The sequence below is a fragment of the Pinus tabuliformis genome, chromosome 4_2 (genome assembly GCF_031772625.1).
Source record: "Pinus tabuliformis cultivar Carrire ecotype Pingquan chromosome 4_2, CPIR1, whole genome shotgun sequence".
In the NCBI taxonomy this organism is placed as follows: domain Eukaryota; kingdom Viridiplantae; phylum Streptophyta; class Pinopsida; order Pinales; family Pinaceae; genus Pinus; species Pinus tabuliformis.
Window position 1 is genome coordinate 868,385,415 of NC_142304.1, and position 12,414 is coordinate 868,397,828.

Consider the following 12,414-nt stretch of genomic DNA (forward strand, 5'->3'; position numbering starts at 1 on the left):
ATGTCACTACATTCATCCCACTTTCATTATCATTGGGCCACATTTATGTTTTTCCAAACTTTATTAATTCTTAGCCTTTTAAGTGAATTTGTGGTAAAAATTTAGAAAATAATGTGCATATACTTATACCTAACAAGTGGGTTGAGATTTTTGATATGTGTAGGTCAAAAAGAGGCTTCGAGAAGACCTTTATGTGGCACCCTAAGGCCAAATTCGAATTTGAGTGGAGAGAATCATGGGATCATGAGAATATGTGTCACATCTCCTAATTATATTCAAACTCTAAGAAGACATGTGTCTTATCAGTTCCTATTTTGATTAGGACTCTAAAGGTAGAGGGAGAGATTCATGGACTCTCATTAATGAGATGACTTCTCATCTTTTTGTATAAATAGGAGATCTCTCTCCTTCATTTGTTAGTTCTTAAGCTTGTAGCTTTTTAGTCTTAGCTTTTCTAGCTTGGAGCATATAGTTTTTCCTTGATGGATATGGAAAGCTTTGGAGAGCTTTGTTGTACTTTGTAATTTTGAAGAATTTGAATAGACCTTTGATGTTCTCAACATGGAAGGAGATGTGAAGTAGATGTCATGGAGCATATTAGAATGTAAGGTAGAGTAGATTTTGTTTTGTAGTTTTGCTTTGATTTCATTCAAGTATATCATTTGATTGCTTTCAAGTTTGATAGTTTAGATTTTCCATTCATGCCATTTTAATTCATGCAAGTGTGTTCAACCCGTCGATTGTAGATTTATCTAACTGTGTAGTCTATGCTTAACAAAATAGTCCAAGAAAGTAGTCTTCCTATTTTCCGATTGGTGATTGGAGCATTAGAGCACACAGTAGATTAGTTTTCCTTTACATGTTTTGTATTTGCTTTCCATAGTTTACTAACTCATGTTGTAAGTGAATTTTTCCGAAAGCCCTTGGTTCATTAAGTGGTGAAGTATTTCATTTATGAATGAGTCTAGATTAGTTTTCCTTTACATGTTTTGTATTTGCTTTCCATAGTTTAATAACTCATGTTGTAAGTGAATATTTCTGAAAGCCCTTGGTTCACTAAGTGGTGAAGTATTTCATTTATGAACGAGTCTAGATTAGTTTTCCTTTGCATGTTTTGTTTGCTTTCCATAGTTTACTAACTCATGTTGTAAGTGAATATTTCCGAAAGCCCTTGGTTCACTCAGTGGTGAAGTATTTCATTTATGAATGAGTCTAGATTAGTTTCCTTTACATGTTTTCTATTTGCTTTCCATAGTTTACTAACTCATGTTGTAAGTGAATATTTCTGAAAGCCATTGGTTCACTAAGTGGTGAAGTATTTCATTTATGAATGAGTCTAGATTAGTTTTCCTTTATCATTTTTGCTTTCATTTCATAGACATTTTTCCGGCTTAGATTAATCTAACTGTTCAAAGTTTTGATTTGTTTCATTTTCTCCTTTCTTTAGAAATTAGATTCTAACATTAGAAGTCATTAGATTTAATTGTCCATTAACATTTAGAGATTTCACCTAGAAGAATAGCTTTTCTTTCTTAGATTAATTTCCTTAAGCATAAGAAACAAAACCCCCAAAAACAACATAAACTATAAAACAACGAAGTAAGAAAAAGGGTTAACTAAGCACATATGGTGCACCACACTTCATCAGTTTACGATACCCGGATTGATAATTTATGTAGAGAAATTTAGGACACTAAATTGACTAGACAACATCAATGCTTCTATGCAATGCCACTAACTTGGCAGATATTCTCAAAAGCCCTTTCTGATCGCTTTGACCATGAATCTAACTTTTTGGGTCGTCTTACTAAGCTCCGACAAACAGGCACAGTGCAAGAATATATTAAAGCCTTTGAAGCATTATCCTTATGCACAGGGGGTCTAGCAAATGAATTCTACTTGGATTGTTTTATTAGTGGTCTCAAAGATGCCATACAAGCCCACGTCTGACTACAACACCCAATCTCATGGTTGGCAGCTTGCAAGATAGATCGTGAAGTAGAACGTGCGTTAGCGGCCCAGTCGACTCGTCCAAATTTCATGGCCAAGGGACGCCCCACCCAGGCTCCGAGCACTACCCAAACACTTAAGGTTTAAAAGGTGTCACCAGTGGAAATGGCGGAAAGAAGAAAGCAAGGATTGTGTTACTACTGTGATGAGAAATACTCCTCGGGGCATAAATGCAAGGAACCCAAATTCTTTCAAATTGATGCTATTGATCACTGTTCATCTGAGGAAGCCCCACCATTTGAGGGACCAAAGGAAGAAGATGAGGACAACCAGCCGGAGAATGAGCTCCCAGTTACACTTGAAGAACTAGTTATCTCACTTCATGCTTTGCCAAGAATTTCTTCTCCCCAAACTCTCAAAATCATAGGTTTTATTAAGCATCTCCCTGTAGTAGTCTTGATTGATAGTGGCAATACGCATAACTTTATCCATCAAAGAGTCGTTAGAGCAGTGCATTGTTTTGTCAGAGCAGTCTCTAGTTTCCAAGTCTAGATTGCTGATGGGAGGACAATGAAATGTGAATGTCGTTGTGAAAATGTCAAACTTCAAATGGAGGATTATCACCTAAAGACCCACATGTTTGCCATCAACATGGGTGGGTGTGACATTGTCTTGGGTGTTGAATGGCTCCGCACACTTGGCCCAATCATAATGGATTTCCAGGAGTTATATATGAGCTTCAAGCAGAATAATCACACACATACCCTCCAAGGACTCCAGGTAGGTGCTCCTTCTATCATCAGCTTGCATAGGATGGAAAAATTGTTAAAAAAGGGCCACCATGGAGTTATAGCCCAATTTAATGCCATCCAGGCCTTTGACCCCACTTCTCTTCATATTCATCCTGAGATGCAACAATTCTTAAACAACCATCTGCAGGTCTTTGACAAGCCTCATGAGCTTCCACCCTCGAGAGGGGAACATCATCATAGCATTACTTTGGTCCCAGGGGCATAACCACCAAATGTGCACCCATATAGATATCCTTTCCCCCAAAATAATGAAATTGAAAAAATCATCAAGGAACTCCTGAAAGCCGGTGTCATTCGTCCTACCATTAGTCCTTATTCATTGCCTGTGGTCATGGTGCTCAAGAAAGATGGGGAATGGCGTATGTGTCTAAACTTCAGGGCCCTCAACAAGCTGACGGTCAAAGATAAATTTCTCATCCCGGTTGTTGATGATTTTCTGGATGAACTAAATGGGGCTCAATTCTTTACTAAGCTCGACCTTCACTCGGGCTATCACCAAATTTGCATGAAAGAAGGACATTCCAAAGACTGCTTTCCAAACTCATGAAAGCCATTATGAATTCCTGGTCATGCCATTTGGTCTCTATAATGCCCCATCCACTTTTCAGAGCCTCATGAAACACCTGCTCAAACCATATCTCAGAAAATTTGTCCTTTTTTTTTTATGACATCCTCATCTACAACCTCACCTGGGAAAAACATCTTCAGCATGTAGATCTGCTCTTGCAACTGCTCTGGAAGCATAAATTATTTGTCAAGTTGTCCAAGTGCTCTTTTGGCATGGAAGAAGTTGAGTATTTGGGCCACATTGTGGGGCGTGAAGGTGTCAAGGTGGATCACAAAAAGATCCAGGCAATGGATTGGCCTCAACCAAAGACTTTGAAGAGCTTGAGAGGATTTTTGGGTCTCACCGGCTAGTATCGCAAATTTTTTCGCAATTATGGTAGCATTGCTAGACCCCTCACTCACCTTCTCAAGGAAAATTCATTCCTCTAGAATGATGAAGTGCAACAGGCATTTATAGCTCTCAAAAATGCCATGTGTTCCACTCTCGTATTGGCACTGCCCGACTTCACCAAATATTTTGTGATTGAATGTGATGCTTCAGGTACGAGTATTAGGGTTGTCTTAATACAAGAAGGTCGACCCTTGGCCTTCACTAGCCAACAACTAAGTGGAAAAAATCTGGGACAATCTACCTATGAGAAGGAGATGATGTTCATCTTACATGCAGTGGATACCTGGCGACCATACTTATTGGGGCAGTGTTTCCAAATCCGCACAGACCATCAAAGCCTTAAATATTTTTTGGAGAAAATCCTATCCTCGCCACAACAAAATAAATGGCTAGCCAAAATGTTGGGATATGATTATGAGATAATTTACAAGAAAGGGCGAGAAAATGTCGTAGCATATGCTTTATCATGCTAATTTGAGGAGGAAAGCACCCTGCTAGCAATCTCTCTTCCCATTCTAGAGTGGATTGAAGAGGCTCCCAAGGAATGGTTTTCACATCCTTTGCATTCCCAACTCATTAATAAATTACAGGTGGATCCAAATTCCATAGCAGGCTACTCTTGGCAGGATGAGATTCTTTGCTACAAGGACAAAGTAGTGATATCACCAACATCCACCCTCAAAAGCCGCATTTTGACAGAGTTGCACTCATCTCCCACTGCAGGCCATTCAGGCTTTAAGAAGACTTATGCTTGCACCTGATGTTCATTCTTTTGGATAGGCATGAAAAAGGACATTCTTACTTTTGTAGCTGAGTGTGATGTGTCAGTGCCACAAAGGAGAAACAGTCAAATCCCCAGGCACATTACAACCATTGCCCATCCCTGCCTCAATCTGGACAAAGGTTTCTATGGATTTCATTACGGGTCTTCTGAAGTCAAGCAACAAGTCATTCATCATGGTGGTTGTGGACAGACTGTCTAAGTATGCTCATTTTTGCGCCCTACTCCACCCTTTTACACCAGCTTTGGTGGCTCAATCTTTCATGGACCAGATCTTCAAATTGCATGGCATGCCCACTTCCATTGTGTCTGATCGTGAGTCGATCTTCACCAGTAACTTTTGGCAGGAACTCTTCAGGTTACAAGGTACCCAACTACAACTTAGTACTTCTTATCATCCCCAAACTGATGGTCAAATTGAAGCAGTCAACAAATGTCTGGAGACCTACCTCACGTGTTTCACTTCAGAAAAGTAACATCTATGGGTACAGTGGTTACCTCTAGCCGAATGGTGGTATAATACTAACTATCATGCCACCACCAAAATGACTCCATATGAAGCAGTTTATGGTCAACTCCCTCCTTCACCTACTTCTTATATCCAGGGATGATCGAAGGTACAAGCAGTGGATCAACTCCTACAGAAGCATGCAACCATGTTGGCCCACCTCAAAGAGAATCTCCATCAAGCTGAAAATCACATGAAGCAACAGGCAGACCAACATCGTTTAGAGCACAAATTTCAAGAAGGGGATCAGGTATTCTTGAGGCTGCAACCATATAAGCAAACATCACTCAAAGACAAGGGTTGTCAGAAATTATCTCCAAAATTCTTCGAACCGTATCAAATACTTCAGCGCATCGGAGAAGTAGCCTACAAGCTAGCCTTTCCACCCACTGCAAAATTCCATCCCATCTTCCATGTCTCATGCCTCAAGAAAGTGGTTGGGAACCATTGCAGAATTCAAACTAGTCTACCGGAATTGGATGAAGAAGGTTCAATCTCGCTCCAATTTGAACAAGTTCTTGACACGCGAGAACGACACCTGCATGGCCACACGATCAAGGAAGTCCTCGTCAAGTGGAAAGACACCTCTCCAGAAGATGTGACTTGGGAACTAGCCACTGTTCTTCAGCAGTTTCCGCAGCTTCAGCCTTGAGGACAAGGCTATTTTTATGGGGGAGGGCATGTTAGGGTCCAACCTTAACCCCCTTATTTATGTAATAGGGTCGAGTCATAGTTATAGTTAGTTAAAGAGTTAATAAAGCCCATATTAATAATTGTAATTGGTTGACCCCCATTTAAAGAAGGGACCACAGTTAGTTGCAAATGGGCCATGGTATTAGATAGATGGTGTTAATAAGAACCATGGTACTGACCCATGGTATTGCATGTATGAATCCTATATAAAGGATAGAGACTCCCCTTGAGGAGTGTCATGTCTTATTTTGTAATTGAGCCCAGCTTTATAGGAGGTTGCCCCCTCGAAGAGGCAAGTGAACATTGCTTTCCTTTCTGAATAATAAAATACACGTTGTTATTTCTTATTGTCTTGTGTTCTGGGTATATTTCTTCGCATATTTGGTATTCTGGTATCTTCTCACTGGTCAAGAGCATAACAGTGTGGATATTGATCGACCTTTGAATTTCACTTGCATTCCAACGTTTCTAAAGAATTTAGGTATTTTGCTACTCTTTTATCTAATAGATGGAAAACACCTGTGGATAAGAAATTGGCAAAGCCATTGAATATAAGTTTGAATATGCCTATCACTAGAGAGACATAATCATATTTTGCAATTTTTACAGCTATTATATTCCAAGGATTTTGCTGGAATTATCAACAATGTTTCCAATGTGTTGTATCTTCTCCTTATTGCTTTAAAACCTTTGTATGATGAATGTATCAATTATCATGCTTGGTTATTAGAGGTTGTCCCATGGACATAAGAGGAAGAGAGAGAAGTTAGAAATTGGTCCCTTGTCTTAAGCGTGAAGGGACTACAGGACTCACAAGAATATCTCCTATAAAGGGAAACGTATTGGAGGATATGCTACACGATTTGATATTCACTGTAACTCATTGTCATTTAAATGGTGAAACTATTGAGGAATTTGTGGATAAGATGTAACACCCTCCTCCCACATTTACCTAAGTTAACCGGTTCGTTGGGGTAAACATGTGACAAGAGGCTACTATGATCTGATTCAACTTCCCATGTATAGTTAAGGAAGTGGAATTGACACAATACAACCAATATGGCCTTCTCCACATACCACAAAACCCTCAGGATCCATCCATCCCATCCATGTGAGTAGCCCCTGAGACAAACTACCATTTCACTACCCTAAAGCTCAGTTTCTCCCATGACATGGGAATGCATGTGAGTAGGGCCCTCCATTTGCTCTCATAGCATGGGAATGCAAGCAACTGGGGTCTTTTTCAGCTAGTTCTGAGCCTACGACCCTAAATTTTGTGCCACTTTTTTCAGGGCTAGGACTCATGCCACTACCCAAAAATCCATGAAACTTTTAGGAATGAAAAGTGACATAAAAAAAATGATACAAATGCAAATACTTGGATGGACTCCTACTAGTCAACATGGGAATTTCGTCAAACATGTCACAAATATGCATTCTACAGGTTTAAACAACAAATCTGAGCATAGGGGTTTCATACTTATCTAAGAATCGCTAAGAATAATTGATTCCTTATCACATTAACTGCATGATCATCTATTAGGTCATATATTCATAGTACATTCATTTACAAATCAAAAAATGATGAGAGCCATACATCAGCATTGTCATAAAACATGCTCATAACTAACATATAACCAACAGAAATAACAAGGATACATCAACAATAGATGCCTCATATGAACCAATACATTTGCTCATAAAATACCAAGGATAAATAGTTCTTATTAATGAATGATTAGGCTAACCAGGTTCGAGACTTCCATGTACCACCCGATCATAGATTAGCTTAACCAAATCTTTATTTCCACCAATCGCCCCCCTGCCATATTCCAAGCATGAATGTGGGACTCAAACCAAAATCAACCAAGGATTCCCAAGGCTACACCACCTCACCCTCAACAATAGAACCAGGCTTTACCGCAATCCCCACTGGATCACTAGGCCATAAATAATAAACCTACAATACAAGGCTTTACCGTAATCCTCACCGGATCACTAGGCCATAACAAGCATGGATGCCACAGGATCTCTCCACCTACACCATGAGGAGTTTGTCTGTCCCAACCCCTCGGCTTTACCACGTATCCCTCCATTACCGAGAAAGGGAATACTAGGCCCATGAGGTCTACACCCTCTAGGCTTTACCGTGTATCCCATCTTGAGATTCCTAGGCCTAATCATGGGTACTCACAATTGAGCTTTATCATGTATCCCTCCATTATCGGTCAAGGGATTCCTAGCCTCAGTTGAGGTGTTCACATTTAGGCTTTACCATGTATCCCATCCCGGGATTAATAGGTCTTGTCAATAATCCTGGGACCACCCCACTCAGCTTCAAGTCCATCCAGTAATCTAGCTCAGCCACAACAGAAGAACCCACCACACCATGGCTATCAGGAAATGCCAAGGCTTGGCTGAAAAAACATTGTCAAACCTGGAAAAACCCATGCGAAGGAAAATAAGAGAACCAAGAACGCACATGCATAACCATGCATGCTAAATCTAGCAAGGAAATCACACATGCAAATCAATACCTGCAAATAATCTCATTGTGGTTGTTAGATCCCGCTCTTCCTTGCTTGATCTTTGCTTCCTCTTGCCTTCTTTCCTTTTCCTGATCCAATGTTGAAGTGCTCCAAGAAAACTCTAAGTTCCAAGAGTGAGAGAGTGAGAATAGAGAGAGAACTCCAAAACTGAACTGACCAAAAGCCATGAATTGATACTAATAAGCCTTTTTATCAATAAGGCCTCTAATTTCTACATTTTCCATTATTTTCCATTATTTTCCTTCATTTTCCTCCTCACATGCAACTTGTGACCTTTCACCTTCCTTTTCTCCTAATTTCCATTATTTTCATAAATAAAATGCCAATTAATGACATTTTTCCTTTCCAAGGCCTTTGTCATTGCCTTTGCCGATTTCCTTAGCAATAATAAATCAAATGAATATCCACACTAGGATGTCTTTCCCAACATTCAGCTTCGAATAAGTGTCCCATAACCGTGGTTATTATTTTGCCTTTATTAACTTTTATTTACATGGAATTTTCACCAAGGCTGTTACATGAACTATTTCACAATTATTCATCATGAGATGTTGTTCACCTAGTTTGAGACAATGTTTTTACTACAAGTTTGAGAAACAATGAAATATTCATTGGAGGAGTACTCTAGTCCCAATCTGAGAGGTGACCATGATTAAATTCAAGCTATGTAGTGGATTAAACTACATACAACATGTGTGAATGCAAGGAATTTTCTATGGCTTATGGAAAGAATGATTGAATTGAGACTTGTAGATAGTGCAGTGAAAGAATGGAGTGATCAAGCTACATTTACTGAAATCTACCTAGAACCTTTAGAGATGACGCATGGTGTAACATATTCCATGTCTTCCTATACTTGTCCTTTGTTGCACTTATCACCTTAAAAGTTTAGTTGTTACTTTGTCCATACTACAAGAAAGGAGGCCAAGATCAAGAAGGAATTGAGAATTCCCTATAACCCTCAATGGTTTTCTTCTAAATCAAAAAATACATAATTCATATCTTTCGCCCTTTATTACTATTATTATTCCTGGTCAACCTCTTATTTTGTATGTTTTTCTTGGTTATAGTTGCTATTCAAGGGTAGGGACATCGTGAAGGTTTCCTATGTTGATAGGTGGTTGAAGGTACATCGTGAAGGACCTACCCAGACCTTTGTAAGAAAAATTGGCATGGAAATTCATGGTCTCTTGTCCTCTAATCACTCTAATCAGATTTTCCTCTAAAAGATATTTATGATTATATGTGTTACCCCACACAGTTCTTTATGGTTTTAAAGTTATTGGTATTTTAAGTTGAAGACCCAATTTTGAGGGCTAAAAGGCCAAAGGGTTGTGACATGACACCTTATCATTAATTCACCTACAATTGTCAATATAAGACAATAATTCTCACCGTAATCTCATTGTGTATAAGTTGAATAACTTCAAGAACCAAAGGAAATAAATCAATAAATTTCACAACCAGGTAGGACCATATGCATCAAATTTTAGTGGAGCTTAAAAAAAATAAAAAATCCTAAAGTTTCCTCCAAACTTCATTAAGAAAGCCCTCTCCAAAATACTATAATACATTGACCTAAGGCTTTCAACATCTAACTTTTCATTTTAATGGTTTTCTTAGGGCTTAAAATAATATTATTTAATCTACCTCATAATCCTCCTCAAACATTCACCTATTGAAACCCCTGTTAATCGTCCAATAGTTAACTTTTGAATCCCTACTCTTCTTATCCTAAATGATCACCCATCGCTACAAAAACTACTGTTTGTCTCACAAATGAATATAAGTGCTCAACATCTAACCAAAGAAGAATGTCTCCTGTGAAATTCGAGCTTCATTGAAGATTAATTACAAATATTTGTGGCAATGCGAGGAATGGTTTTATATCACTGTTTGGATATGGGTTTTTGTTTGCATGTATTAAGATCTAAACAGTTCTGGACTAGGAGCAACGAAGTTGTTGAGAGGCCAGCGAAGGCCTAAATTGTGTTGACTTTACCTAATGATCATGGACCAAGCTCTTATCTTGATGAACCAAGACTTGTAGGGTTTTTAAAATAGTTTTGTAAGAAACAAGATGTATGGAAGGCTACTCAAGCTCTCAATCAATACAATAAGACCTAACCGCAGGCTGTAACATTCATTCTAGGGCAACAAATGGCATTTTAAGGAAACCTTTATGATGTTTGAGTGATATATGGTGCATAAAGTTTGAAAAGAATCAATCAACAACCAAGGATTACCTTGCACCATTTGGAAGGCCATCCGAGCTCTTAAAGATATCATCCACAAGCCTGATTCAAGTGTGAGATATGTAGAAGGTTTAATCAAGACAAAATTGTGAGTATTATTGAGATCTGAGATGTAAACAAGTGTATTGTTTAGTCTTCTTTAAGGTCTAGTTCAATAATGCTAGGGAATTGTATTCTGGGTCTCTTGTATAGGTCCTTTTGTAATTAGGATTATGGTATAGATTTTTGTGACATATTGTTGTTGCATGTGTATTAAATATTGTGGGGATATGCATTAGGACTATTGTGTAAGACTTAGGGAATTCTGCTACAATGAGTACTTTATGTTATCTAGATGTTGTGAGTGTGTCATACATTTATATAAGTTTGTCACACACCTTGCATTAAAGTTTGTCATACACATTGCATCAAAGTTTGTCACACACACCTTATACTAAAGACTGTCACATAATTATGTCAAGGTATGTCGCATTGATTAGGGTCTATCATAGTTAGTTCTTGATTAATATTCTTGCGTAGTCTTATTTGGTTTGTTGTTAGGTCTAGGTAGTGTGCAAAGTATCCTTTAGGTCTGTCATAGTTAACAGTCAGTCCAGTCCTAGGTTAATTGTAAATTTGGTGGACAAGTCAAGAGACATCATAAGGGTAGTACACAAGGTACAAGCTTACTTCAGGTACGTATCATTATCATGTAATTTATAAGCCTTGCATTTTTATTCTTTTTTTAGTAACAAGTGTATTGTAGGCAGAGGTAAGTCTCATAAAAGGGGCAATTTTGTTTTATCTTTGGGTATTGGGAATCATCTTGGGAACTTTTCTTTGCAGGTGGAAGATGTTTCTAGAGCACAAGGTATTGAAGCAACAACCAACCAAGCGATCTTATCACCTCTTGAATGAATCCTTACAGAAAGTTAGATTGCACATTATATGATGACAGAGCAACCATCATAGTCACATCATCAATAGTTTTCCCATGTATTGAGAAGCATTGTAAAAATTCAAGAGTCAAATCATTGTAACTGGGCCATTATCCCTAGTATGAGAGCCCATATTTTTTAAAGAGTCAAGTTGCCTAAGAATTGTAAAAGGCATTGTTGGGGAGAGTCAATTCTATTTTCAGTCTCTATCAGGATAAGGGTATGGTCTTAGTGTTGTCTGTCATTTATTGAAAATCATTGTAACGTGGATCGTTATCCCTGGTACAAGATTCCACATCTTTTATTTGTTTTGTCTTTATAGGGAGGCAGGGTGTTGATAGGTAGGTGAATGAAGTCACCTTCAGGTTGGGGCCTGTAAACACTTCATGGTGGTAGGCTTGTGCTAGGGAATTGGGGTGTCCTTCCAGTGGGAGCTAGAGAATAATGTTTTCTAGAGTTATAGGAAGTTGTAGCTTTCTTTTCAGTTGGGGCTGGAGATTAAAGAACTTATTAGAAAAGGATTCGGTGGTTTTTGACTCGAAGGGGGTTTTCCACCTAAAAATCTTGTGCCTGCTGTCTGTATCTTTTGCATTGTTGTTTACTACTTTTACTGGATAATTATAATAACTACAGAACAACTAATGCTCTGAAAAAATATTAATAAAGTTATAATTACTAATAGCTAAGGAATTATGGGACAAGATTCAAAACATATATGCAGGAGACTCGAAGGTCAAGGAAGCAAAACTTCAAATTTACAGAACTCAATTTGAACAAGTAAATATGAAAGAAGATGAGAACATTGCGGCTTACTTTAAATGTGTAGATGAAATAACAAATTACTTGGAAGGATTAGGAGAACCAGTTGGCAAAAAGGTCATTGTTTGGAAAGTCCTTAGAACTCTTCCAACAAGATTAATCCTAAGGTTTCTATCTTAGAAGATATATCGGATTTAAGCAACTTGAGTAGGGATGAAGTACATGGGATACT

At 38.3% G+C, this 12,414-nt stretch overlaps 1 pseudogene; it reads left to right on the forward strand.

Moving 5' to 3' along the window:
* The window catches only part of LOC149172413 (uncharacterized), a 54,334-nt pseudogene extending 45,138 nt beyond the window's left edge, over positions 1–9,196 (forward strand).
* Positions 9,197–12,414: the final 3,218 nt, after the last annotated feature.